We start from the raw sequence: 12806 nt of genomic DNA, 5'->3' as shown, positions 1-12806 counted from the left end.
CTGAACTGGTAACTACGCCGTTTTCGCTCGTTTACATGTGAAACTGGGCGAATGGGAAGGCGTATTAGTGCAGTCATAGTAGAGGGCGATGGCTCGCCTTTGCGCCTGCATTATATCTTCTTAATTCTTAATTCTAAGATTGGTTGGCAGCAATTCGTCTTCTCTGTAATCCGTTAATCTCTTCATTTCCACATATGAGCCTGCTCCTTCGTCATCTCTGATCTGCCTTGCATATTGCAGTCTATTGAATCATTCCTTCCATGACATTAACTATGAAACCATTGTGCCTATAGATATGGCCAATCAATTTATCTCTTCTCTTTCTTATTGTTGCTAAAAGGATCTTTTTTCATCTATTCGTCGAAGAACTTCTTCACTTGTAAGTTTTGCTGTCCATGAGATCTTTTCCATCCTCCTCCAGCACCACATCTCAAATGCTTCCAGACGTTTCTTATCACATGCACTAATAGTCCACGTTTCTGAGCCATACAAGGCCACACTCCATATATAGCACTTAATAAATGTCTTCTTAGTCTCCACATTTAAATTCCTTGAAATAAGAAGTATCCTTTTCTTGTAATAAGCAATGTTTGCTTGGGCAATTCTGCTTTTTATGTCGACTGAACTTTTGCCATCTGGAGTGATTTTACTTCCTAAATAGGTAAAGACATTTACTTGCCTTAGTGGTATATCACTAATTCTGATGTCGACTGCAATATGTTGGCGGTTGCATACCATAATTTCGGTCTTTTTTGTATTAATTTTCATGTTATATTTATCTCTCAATATCTTATTCATTTTTACTAATGCACTTTGTAGTTTCTCTTCATTCTCCTCTATGACAGCTATGTCATCAGCAAATCTTATCATTTTGATTTCTACTCCATTTATCTCTATCCCTTCCATTTCCTTTTTACATTCCTCAATGCCTTTCTCAATATACAGGTTGAACAACACTGGTAATAAATTACATCCCTGTCGTACTCCTTTCTTTATATAAGCCTCCCATACTTCACCATTTATGTTTATGATGCCTCTTTGCTTGTTATAGAGTTCGTATACTATTCGTCTATCTCTAAAATCTAGACCAACACTAGTCATAATCTTCATTAACATATTCCAGTTCACATTATCAAAAGCTTTCTCTAAACCGACGAATGCAATAAACAAAAGGTTTTACTTACGTCTAGCATTTTGTCTATAACCTGTCGTAACGTTAGAATAGCTTCTCGTGTGCCTCTATTTCGTCTGAAACCAAATTGATCTTCAGCCAAATGTGGTTCAGTTTTATTGCTTATTCGGTTATATATTATTCTTGTCAATATTTTTGACATGTGCGACAATAGACTCAAGGTGCGATGTTCTTCACATTTTAGAGTTCCAGGTTTCTTTGGTATAGGGATTATGAGAGACTTTTTGAAATCTTCTGGAATTTCTCCTGTTTCATATATTTCCGTGATCAGTTTAAAAATATAGCCGTGTGTTTCATCATCCAGTCTCTGTATCATTTCTCCAGTTAGTTCATCGCCCTGGCGCTTTATTAGATTTCAATTCTTTCACAGCCTTAAGGTATTCTTCTTTGGTTAAGGAGGGTCCCAGTTGATCACTTGTAATGTTGTCTTCATTTTCAAGGTCATTTATGTCAGTAGGATCTTCATATAATGTTTCTATATATCGCTTCCATCTTTCTCCCACTTCTTTACTCTCAGACACCAGTTTTCCATTTTCACTTAATATGCTGTTACTACGGCCAGTGAATGTTCTGAATTGTTTCTTAATCAATTCATGAGCAGTTTCCATGTTTCCTTTCTCCATTCTTTCTTCTATTTCTTTGCATTGTCTATTATATATTCTTCCTTAGCCTTCTTTGCTTCTCTGTTGACTAGGTTTTGAAGTCTTTTACAGTTTCTGATTCCTTCTTCACTCTTTGAGTTTTTCAGTTTCCTTCTTTCCTCTATAAGTTCAAGCACGTAATCTGTAACCCATGGTTCTCGTGCTTGTTTCGTCGTTTCCCTATTACCTGATTTGAAGCTTCTATGATAATGTTCAAGGCCCATCCATTTCTCATTTATTGTACCATTGGGTATTTCTGCGACGTTCTGTTTTACCAGTGTTTGATAGTTTTCCTTGATTCTGTCTTGTTTTAGTTTCCTGACATTATATCTGCAATATTTTTCCACATTCTTCCTCTTCTTTCTTAGTCTTAAATCAGATTTTAATAATACTAGGTTGTGGTCACTCGCTACATCAGCCCCTGGATAACTTTTGCACTGTTTGACTTGGTTACGGTATCTTCCCTTACCATAATATAATCTATTTGATATCTCGCTTTATCTCCAGGTGCCGTCCAGGTGTACCTTCTTCTCTTGGGCTGTTTGAACAAGGTGTTTGTAATTGTTCCGAGGTATCTGTGGAACAGCAGAGGTGAAAAAAGGTGCGGGGGTGAACGGGTCTCAAGATGCGAAATTAAAGTTAAGATAAAATTTAACAAGGTTATATTTTCTTTGAAAGATCAAGAAATAACAAATAGAACAGGTACTCAGTAGCCGAAACACAATTTGAAAATGTACAGTTACAAAGATTACAGGATTTGGGCTCCGAGAGCCAGACACATAATTCTTGAGCAATAAGCTCAACCTTATGGTATACAAGATTCAACCAAGGGGCAGTAGACCCCAATCATGCCCAGGAGCATTTACTCCTCTTTACACGGTAAAGCCTCCCGAGGCATACAACAACTCAATTTTCAATAAAGAGCAACCCGCTCTCAAAATTTAAGCCTATCCAAGGCCACACCAAATTCTACTTTCAAGCTGTCCTCCACGGACACAGACACAGGGGTAAAAAGATACCTAACCTACAGAGGCCTATTAAGTGAAGAAACAGAAATATTACATGGCCTCGACAATACCAAATTGAGAGGAGGCGAAGCAGCACTCCTAATACATTTTGTTTAAAACCTACTTGGCACTAGGCCGTTAATGCAAGGGCTAATCCCATCCTAAAGAGGTGACTTATATAAGAGAAACAATTTACGTTACATTAGAAGGGAAGAAACGGTTGTGAAAAATAAGTTCACCTCAATGTAATGTGAGTGGGAGCTCGAGAGGGTTAAGCACTCTCTATCCCAATATGTAGTTAAAACAGAAAGAATTGACACCGAGTGTCTTTACATTTTTAAAAGGAAGTTACATGGAAAAGGCTTCGGACCTGCCCCGAGAGTTAGACTGCTGAGCTAGCAAGAAATTAAGTTATTAAAAGGCCATTACCTTATGGATGAACTGCTGCCCGACGAAAGAGGCGCTTCCCGCCCCCTGCTACGTACTTTACACACCGAAAGATGTTACTGAAGTGGCGCAGAGACCCTAAAATCAGCAGTTTATATACTCTCGCGGAAAGTTCAAGGCGTTTCAGGAATGAGAACACCCTCCCACAAGAACTTTATTGGCTAGGGTTAAGCAGCATATCCCCGCTGAGGAAGATACACCTGATTGGTCATAAATTAATTAAAGAAATTCGGGATTGGCTAAATTCAAAACAAGGGGAAAGAAAGGGGTATACAGACAACTTAAACAATAACAGAAAGAAATTTAACAAGGAACAAACTTTTGAAATAAAAATTTCTCCAAAAAACAGTTCTTTCACTTCGCACTAGGGCGCACCATTGTAGTTCTGCAGTAGTGTCCTCTAGAAGAGAATGTTCACACTTCTTACTACAGGCAAAACAAAAATACATCGAAAACAACCCAGTTCAGAAACTTCAAAATTTCCAAGTAGTGACATCTTCTGAGAACTTGAAAATTAGCGCTGTAGTTAAAGTTCAGGCTTCCTCTAGTAGGAGAGTTTCAACTGGCGCAAATTTTAAATTAGCGACGTGGGGGTGTACCACCCGGTACAGTAATTATTAGTCCTTTTCCTTTACAAAAGTCTATTAGTTGTTGTCCTCTGTCATTTCTTACTCCAAGACCATACTGACCTACAGTCTTCCCGTCTTCTCCTTCACCAACAGAAGCGTTCCAGTCTCCAAGAAAAATGAGGATCTCGTTATCCTTAATCGTATCCATCAACTCCTCTAACTGATCATATACCTGGTCTACTTCTTCATCTGAATGATTCGTTGTTGGCATGTACACCTGCATTATCATCATGTCAACTGGTTCATTTTCTATTCTCACCATATCACTGCATTGTACACAGCTCTGAACTCGTACACCTAAGTTTTTACTTAATACTATTCCTCCACCTGCATGGCTTCCTTTTTCTCCAGAGTATATAATTCTAAAGTTATCACTCCAAAAGTCCCCCTTCCCAGGCCACTTTATTTCACTCACTCCTAATATGTCTATGTCATGTTTAGCCATCTCCTTTTTTTTTAAAAGTTTTCTAGTTTACCACAAATGTTGAGAGATCGTACATTCCAAGTTCCTAAAATAATATTTCTTGTGTTTCTTCCACGCTTTGTCCCTGACCCCAGCGGGAGATCCGAATTGAGGACTATTTTACCTCCGGAATTACATTTAGTTCCAAAGCCCACCATCATTGCTGCATAACAAGGGATATTCAGTGGATCTTTAATGGAGTGATTTCCGTCTGGCCTTCTCCATCCTATGACGTTGACCATACTGGTTCATCCGCCTTTAGGAGCAGTTTCCCACTCTAAGGGCTAGAGAGTGCCCTACCCTATACCCGCTCATCCGCCCTCCTTGGAGGCCGTTGCCACTTGGTAAATGGGGCCCATTATCCCGGGGGGTATTCGGTCCATATCTTCTATCCAAGAATAAAACCAACTTGGTAAGACTTGGGATTAGTTCTTCCGCCCTCCAAGCCGTTGGGAGACCTCCTCTTCCGCCTTAGAGACCGTTGACCATTTTTTTTAGACTCATTTGATCCGCGGGTGCTTATTTGACCATGCCTTATTCGCACCTGTCCTGCATATCTACAGAACGTCCTCTTTCAGCCATTGGGACGCGCCGTGTCGGGGTTGAGGCACCCCACCTCAGTATCTCACGCAGGGTTATGTTTAGCTCCTACTCATTTCAGAGCCAAACCCAAAGCTGACCAGGTAATGTGTAATATGCTGTTCAGTACAGAAGGCTCACTTTACTCATGTTAAGATGGCTGACAATATGGGCCGGCTGTGTGACCTATGAAACGCTAAGAATGCTAAACAGAGTGCCAATCTTCATCATATTTTCCATGGTAGCAAAGGCAAAAGAAATAAAATGGGTGAAAGTGAGGGCAAAGATGTTAGCCGAACATAACGAGTGGCTATCTAGGTAGTGTTATCTATGGAATTATTGTAGCAGTTAACAAGATGGCTGACACTTGCCTGCATTATATAAAATGCTTAATAAAAGTGCAATCGTAAAAACTCCTGGGGTGTCTGAACTCCTTGGACGACAACGCCCCACACCACCACCACCACCACCACCGCCAACCTCTGTTACTCCCATCCCAACATAACTGCAGCATTTCATATATTCAGAGTAAAAGTTAAATGAATGCAAGAATAAACAGTTTGAGTAAAGATGCAATATTCTGGCTTAGAATAAATACAGTAGTAATTGTATTATAATTATGGTCATGTGATAAGCTATAAAGAAGTGACATTTTATACAAATGAGGCAAAGAAATACACACACACGCGCGTGCGCGTCGAAGAAAGGTTTCTCGCCCTTATTGTCCATGGCTAGATGAAACCAAGAGAATGATGGCCCAACGTGACTCGTTATTTCGAGATTATAAACAAACCTTAGGTATGACAGACTTCGAATCTTACCGCATCTTAAGAAATCGCAGACCCCCTGTGAGTGGGGGACGCACATGTAGAATACGCCCGCGGTATCCCCTGCCTGTCGTAAGGGGCGACCTAGGCGCGGATATGGATTGCGGTTGGATGTCATGTTTTGGACCTCCTGTGGATGGGAGGGGCTGAATACATTCACTGGTAATCCCTGCCTGTCGTAGAAGGCGACTAAAAGGGTCATGTGGCCGTGGTCCCCTCTTTATTTTTTTATTGTTCTTTGAGGGTCAGTTGTAGACCTATTCAACATTTTTGATGTGCGTGCTGCTCGGATTGGGCCTCCGATGTGTGCAACTACGCTTGAAAGCCCGTGTCAGTAACCACCCAGGAAGCGGCGGGTGGAGGTGTCGTGTATCCTTGCAGTAGTATCCGCCTGACAACACAGGTCCCCGCACAGTCGAATACCAGAAAGACATATTCTTATTGTTTTTATTTTTTCTCTATATTTAGTGCTCCGTACACGCTGTGGGGTACCTGCTATTGCGGGTGACTGGAGGAAGGGAGTCCTAGCGCACATTGCGTCAGTCCTCCCGTATTAGAAATCGTCCAACATCGGACCCCGGGCAGTACCTGCTATGACAAGGTGGGTATTGCCTTGGCTGCTTGGTTAGGCTACAGAGACCCGTGATCGGAGTTGGTGGCATTCCGGGAGGATGATTTCGGGCATGGCGTCGAAACCACTTCCGCCTGCCTCCTCGGGTAGTTCGCTACCAAAGCCTTTAACATTTCATTCCCTAAGTGGGGCAACCCCTTGGTTAGAAGCGCAGCGTATTAGTCTGGACTCCAGCTTCCCTAGGTTCCTGGTTGCTACCAGAACAGATGGGCAAGATTTCAAGCTGGTCAAATCGATACTTGTCAGTCGACACATCGAAGGTGTATACGGTGAACTTGAGGATCTGTAGAAAATGCGCAGTGGTGGTTTGCTTCTGAAGACGAGCACTGCGCTCCAAGCAGATCGGTTGCTTTAGTGCGACCACTTTGGCGACATTCCCGTCAAAGTGGAAGAGCACAAAACCTTGAATCTGATTCGTGGAGTTATTTTCCGCCGTAATCTCGTTCTGAACACTGACGATGAATTGATGGAAGATATGAAGCACCGTGGCGTGACACACGTCCGACGCATTACGCACAAAGTCAAGGGTGAAGACGTTGCCACGGGTGCGTTCATAGTCTTCTTCAAATTGTCAGTATTACCAAAGAAAGTCAAGATAACAACCTTTCGTTGCGATGTGAGGCCGTACTTCCCGCCTCCTATGCGATGCTATCAATGCCAGAGATTCGGACACATGGTGTCTCGTTTTTCGAATCAGTCTGTTTGTGGTACATATTGTACCAGAAAAAGTTGTTGGGCTATTGAGCATGGGAAAAGTCTCAGCTAGTGTACGATTCTTAGGAGCCGGTACAGAGAAGGGAGTTCGCAAGGCGAAATAATAGATGTTATTTTGCATTCAATTTATTCAAAGTCTAGATGCAAAAGTAACCCTCTTCTTATCTCGCATTCAATATTTTGAAAATAATATATTCTTTCGTAGGTATGGTCAACTCAAAATCGAAATTCATAAACTCTCTGATATAAATAAAATTGATCATAAACTTATCCCTTCATAAAATTCATACGTATGGTTTCACGAGTCTTTAAAATGTTCAAAATGAACACTTGTTTTCATAAATCATACTCATACGAAACCTACAGTCTTTTTAAATTCATGCCTGCAGTCTGTTTAAATTATTAAATTGAAATCATAAGTTGAATATGGTTTCATACGTCTTGGGAATATTAAAAAATAAACATTTGTTTTCATAAATCACTCATATGAAACCCTACAGTATTTTTTAAATTGATGCCTAAAGTCTGATTAAATTCTTAATAATAACACAAAAATGAACTTTCAATAATTTGACTTGTAATTTGTGGTTAACGTAGCACTTTAAAAATGTGTTTTGGAAATGTGCCTCTTCAATAAGTCAATGATTGTCTAGTGCAGTAGTTTTAAAGTATTCACTTGCTTTTATCAGATTAAATGCTAAATGCACTCATATCACCTAAGAGTTGTGTAGGCTGGAACTGATGAATGCGTCTCCACGAGCAGCAACTGGAACTCCAACGATGTTGTCAGCACGATGTCAAGCCAAGTACCACCAACGTCGTACCACGTTACATATTCCTCGATGTACCACGAATTACATCACTCGTCGAACCACGTACCACCTCCAACGTCGTACCAATACCGACTCCAGTCCTCAGACCTTAATGCTACTCTCGATCGTTCAAAGATGGCGAATCGAGTAGCCGGAATTGTTGGAAATCTGGGTTTGTTTTGGTTTGTTGTTATCGTATGTAGTCTGTAATTTTATGAAAGTTGACGATAAATGTTAGTTTCTTTGTAGAATAAGAGTGTGCGAGTGTATTTATATGAGTCAGTGGACACATACGATTTGCAATTATACGCATTAATGTGAGAATATGGTTGTTTTGATCGTGTTTTTTCCCATTAAAGAACATGAGTGCACTAGGTGGACCAGGTTTTAGTCTAACTATGGCAATGCCTCTCATACAACTATTCTTAAGTTTCCTACGGAATAGAACATTAAGACAGGAATGGATTAGGAATATACTTAGTGATGATATTTTCTTCTTAAGATACGACGCTTTTCAGCGTTGAATTTCAAGTTATTTAGTGAAATGTGGTGCTATAATTTGGAATCAGCTTAATTTGTTATTCTAGACCAAGCCATCTCCTTCTACTACTACTACTTCTAAGTCAGCCTCTGCCTAAAGTACGCACACTGCTCATTCAAAACAGTGCGTCAGAGTAGGGATCGAATAACTGGAATACTATGAATAACCAGTGTGTTACATACCAGCTGTATCAGAAAATGTATGAACCAGAGGAATGGCATGCTAAAGAATAAAGTTTTCTAACTCTCAGGCAGAATAAGAGACAAATAACATCACAACAAACAATGGTCAATGTAATGCTATTGTTGATCAATTATATGTGCTTTCGATATTGTAGGCCTTCACATTTAGTTTTCTTCCGACTCTGAAATACCACTCATCATAGTCGGTACGGTAAAACTGAATGAAACATAAATGGTCTGAAATTTAATTCTCTATAACTTTGTTTATGCAGTATTTATCGATACGCCCACTAATAATGTAAATATTTGAGAATTAAATTTTCGGCCATCCCCTGAACTACCATTTCATTCAGCGTGAATACAATGATTTATAGCCTAGATTGTAGTGGCTCATTCTCCAACTTTGCATACCAGTTTTCAATGAGATAGGACTACTAATGACGTAAATATTTAAGAATTAAATTTGAGGCCTTCCCCTAAACTACCATTTCACTCAGCGTGAATGAAATTAATTATAGCCTAGATTGTAGCGACTTATTTCCCGACTTTGAATACCAATTTTTATTAAGATAGGACCACTAATAACATAAATATTTGAAAATAAAATTTTAGGCCTTCCCCTAAACTACCATTTCTATCAGTATAAATAAACTTTTTATGGCTTAGATTGTAGCGACTTATTCCCCAACTTTGCATACCGATTTTCATTAAATTATGTTCAGTCGTTATCTAGTGATGCGTGTACATACATACATACATACATACATACATACATACATACATACATACATACATACATACATACATACATACATACATACATACATACATACATACATACATACATACATACATACATACAGACAGACAGAAATTACGGAAAAGTAAAAAGTGCATTTCCTTGTTACTGTGGACACGACCGATACAGAAATACTATTCTTTTCAAATTCTGAGCAATGTACAGACATAACTCTTATTTTATATATATAGATAATCTGTGCTTTGACTGCGGAAATGTTTTTTTTTTTTTTGCTAGGGGCTTTACGTCGCACCGACACAGATAGGTCTTATGGCGACGATGGGATAGGAAAGGCCTAGGAGTTGGAAGGAAGCGGCCGTGGCCTTAATTAAGGTACAGCCCCAGCATTTGCCTGGTGTGAAAATGGGAAACCACGGAAGCGGAAATGTTTGGCTGGATCTTGGAGTATAACAAAACTTATAAGTGTGACAGTTGACGCAATCTATATACTGTTACACAGAAGAAATAGTGACTTAGAGGGATTAGCTGGGTTTGTAACGTAGGGTTTTACGCTACCAGCACATTCCGATTCATGGTGTGGTTATCTGTTATCAAGCAGACTGCACTGAACTGAAGCTGTGCATGTGGTTAAATATCAATGTTTAGTTAATAGAGTTTTTGCACTCATGTTCTTTAATGAGTAATGATTCTTTAGTGTCTGAACGTTTCATTACTAAGGTTACTATCATAGTGTGAAGTGTTGTTTTGCCATATGTCAACATTATGTTAACATTCCCGGGGCCGTTCTTTGGGTTAACATAATCATTTCGGGTGTACTTGGGCTGATTGACTCAGACGGTTAAGGCGTTGGGCTTCTGACCCCAACTTGGCAGATTCGGTTCTGGCTCAGTCCGGTGGTATTTGAAGATGCTCAAATACGTCAGCCTCGTGTCGGTAGATTTACTGGCATGTTAAAGAACTACTGCAGGACTAAGTTTCGGTACTTCGACATCTCCGAAAACCGTAACAAATATAGTTAGTGGGACGTAAAGCCAATAACATTATTATTTCGGGTGTACTTCCCATTCATTGGGTGCTTCATTTAAAAAATTGTCCACCACTTCAAAACTAAGGCAACGAATTGTGTTTCACAGTTCTCATGAGAGCGAATAAATCGAGGAATTTCGTACCTTAATTTGTTTTGAAACATTCAAAATGTAGTTCGATGTATAATTTTAACAGTTTTAACCTGTATTTTCATCTATCCAGCGAAATGAAATCTTAAGACAAAGCGTTATTTGACTAATTGAAATATCTAAATAATCAGCTTGTTGGTCTCTTTTCTAGTAGAATATATGTGATTCTTGTTGGCGAAGCGTTTTCATACGTGTAAAAGTGATTTTCCCTATGATGTTACATTTATCACGTTAATTTACCGCCGTTTATATAATACGTACGTGATATTTTCATGTTAGCCAATACCAGCAATTCGGCTACTTCGGCCGCCATGTATTTTTTATGTTACGGTCTGAAGATTGGAGTCGGTCTTGGTCGTACTATGTCCCACGTCGAGTCAGGTGTTAAGTTAATATGAGGCTTAACACTCGGTCAAGATTTCTGGTGTCGTATAATATTGTTGACACACGAGAATGTTCAGTTGACACTGAATCGTGAGTTTGAAAATGTAGCACTGTCTGTTGAATATTTGCAAGTCAAGAATAAATGGCATTGCAATTAGAATCACGTGAATTTTAAGTTTAAGTTTATAATGAGCACTTTGAAACACAGTCCGTTGTCTAAATTCAAAGAAATGCTCAACATAGTTATGGCTTTTAAAATGGATTAAAGCACAGTCTGAAGCTTTTGAGACACATGTCACAGTTCGAAGTATTCACAGTTTTAAAATATTCGCACTTCTTAAATAACACGAGTTTTTAAAAATACAGTTCATATATTGCGAAATATTTACACTGAGCACAATGTTCATGACGTTCAAAACTCGTTGTATTGAGTTCGATGCGAAACTTAAAAAGTTCACAGTTTATGGAAATAGCGACTGTAAGTTCAGTCTATGTCTTATACACACGATGCTTTTAACTGTCTCTAGCTGTCACCAACACAAGTCTTAAGTAAGTTTCCAATGTTAATTAGCTTCACTTAAGTCAGTATTTCCTATAAATGACATAAAATGTCCTTAAAGTTTACTCTATTTGTCTGATATCACTGTTCAAACAATAGTTATATCTGTGAAAATTGTTAAGTTATGCGAAGTCACAGTTCAATGTTAAACACATGCAGAAATGTTATTAAGTTCGGAGATGCACCGATAATAATAAAGTTAAAATCGTCACTCGCAATCTTTTTCCAAGTCCGTAACACTGTATCTGTGAATGACAGACTTCAACTTAATGCACACTGAAAATTTTACAAGTCCGCAACACAGCAGAAAATTTATGAGTCTCGTCTTATTATACGCGGGATTTTTCTAAGTCTTTCATAACTCCAACGGATCACTTAGCGTAACGCGACACGACGATAGCACCATCTCACATGTCGAGTTGTGTATTGCAACTGTCTGTACTCTTTTTCTTGGGAGGGGGGGGGGCGGAACCCGCTCCCCCGCGTGACCATCGACTCAATCTACATGGCCTCCGACATGCTATTAATTCTAAAGGAGAAAGAGATAGCAGGGACGAGTGGGAAGTGATACAAGGTGTATCTGCCGGTTTCCGAGTAAACTCGCTACCACGGCTGCCTGTTTCCATGTTATACACGTTACCAGGCGAGTTTGTATTGGTTATATAGTGTTAAGGTGTGGTGTTAAAGTGTCAGGGAAAAACCACACAGGCTGAAAAGAGCCTACATGTAAAACCTGATATCTTGTGATAGCACATGCAAGGATATGGGCTGGAAAGGTCCAGTGGTAGTGTCGGTTGAGAAGAGGTATCATGCACCAGCCATGAACCATAGTCTCTCCGTTCCATCTGTCAGGGGTTCAGTCCGTTTGGGCACTGTCGTGACTAGCGCGGGCCTTACCGGTTGCGGATCCATGCGTCGAGTACCACTAGGGCCCGCCGCACAGCGCCACCTCCTTGGGGTCCCTCATACCCAGTCTCCGATCCTGGAGAAAGAGGCCAAGCCCGCTGGGGCGGGGGCCTCATGGAAGGGGGTGGATCATGACGCCGGGGCTCCTTCCTCCCTGCCCGCGCCATGGCCCGGTAGATTGGGCAACTGCGATGGGAGGCCGGATGGCCCCCGCGTAGTTGGCGCACACCGGCGCATCCTTAAGTGTTGCGGAGGCCGTGCAGTGGTGATCACCACCACAACGGTTGCACCGCACTTGGAGCCCACACCTCTCCTGCCGGTGGCCCCACCTCAAACTGCGGATACACTGCAAGGGCT

Source organism: Anabrus simplex, chromosome 1 (genome assembly GCF_040414725.1).
Source record: "Anabrus simplex isolate iqAnaSimp1 chromosome 1, ASM4041472v1, whole genome shotgun sequence".
Taxonomy (NCBI): Eukaryota; Metazoa; Arthropoda; class Insecta; order Orthoptera; family Tettigoniidae; genus Anabrus; species Anabrus simplex.
The sequence above is the reverse complement of the archived record's forward strand: the minus strand, read 5'-3'. Positions refer to the sequence as shown.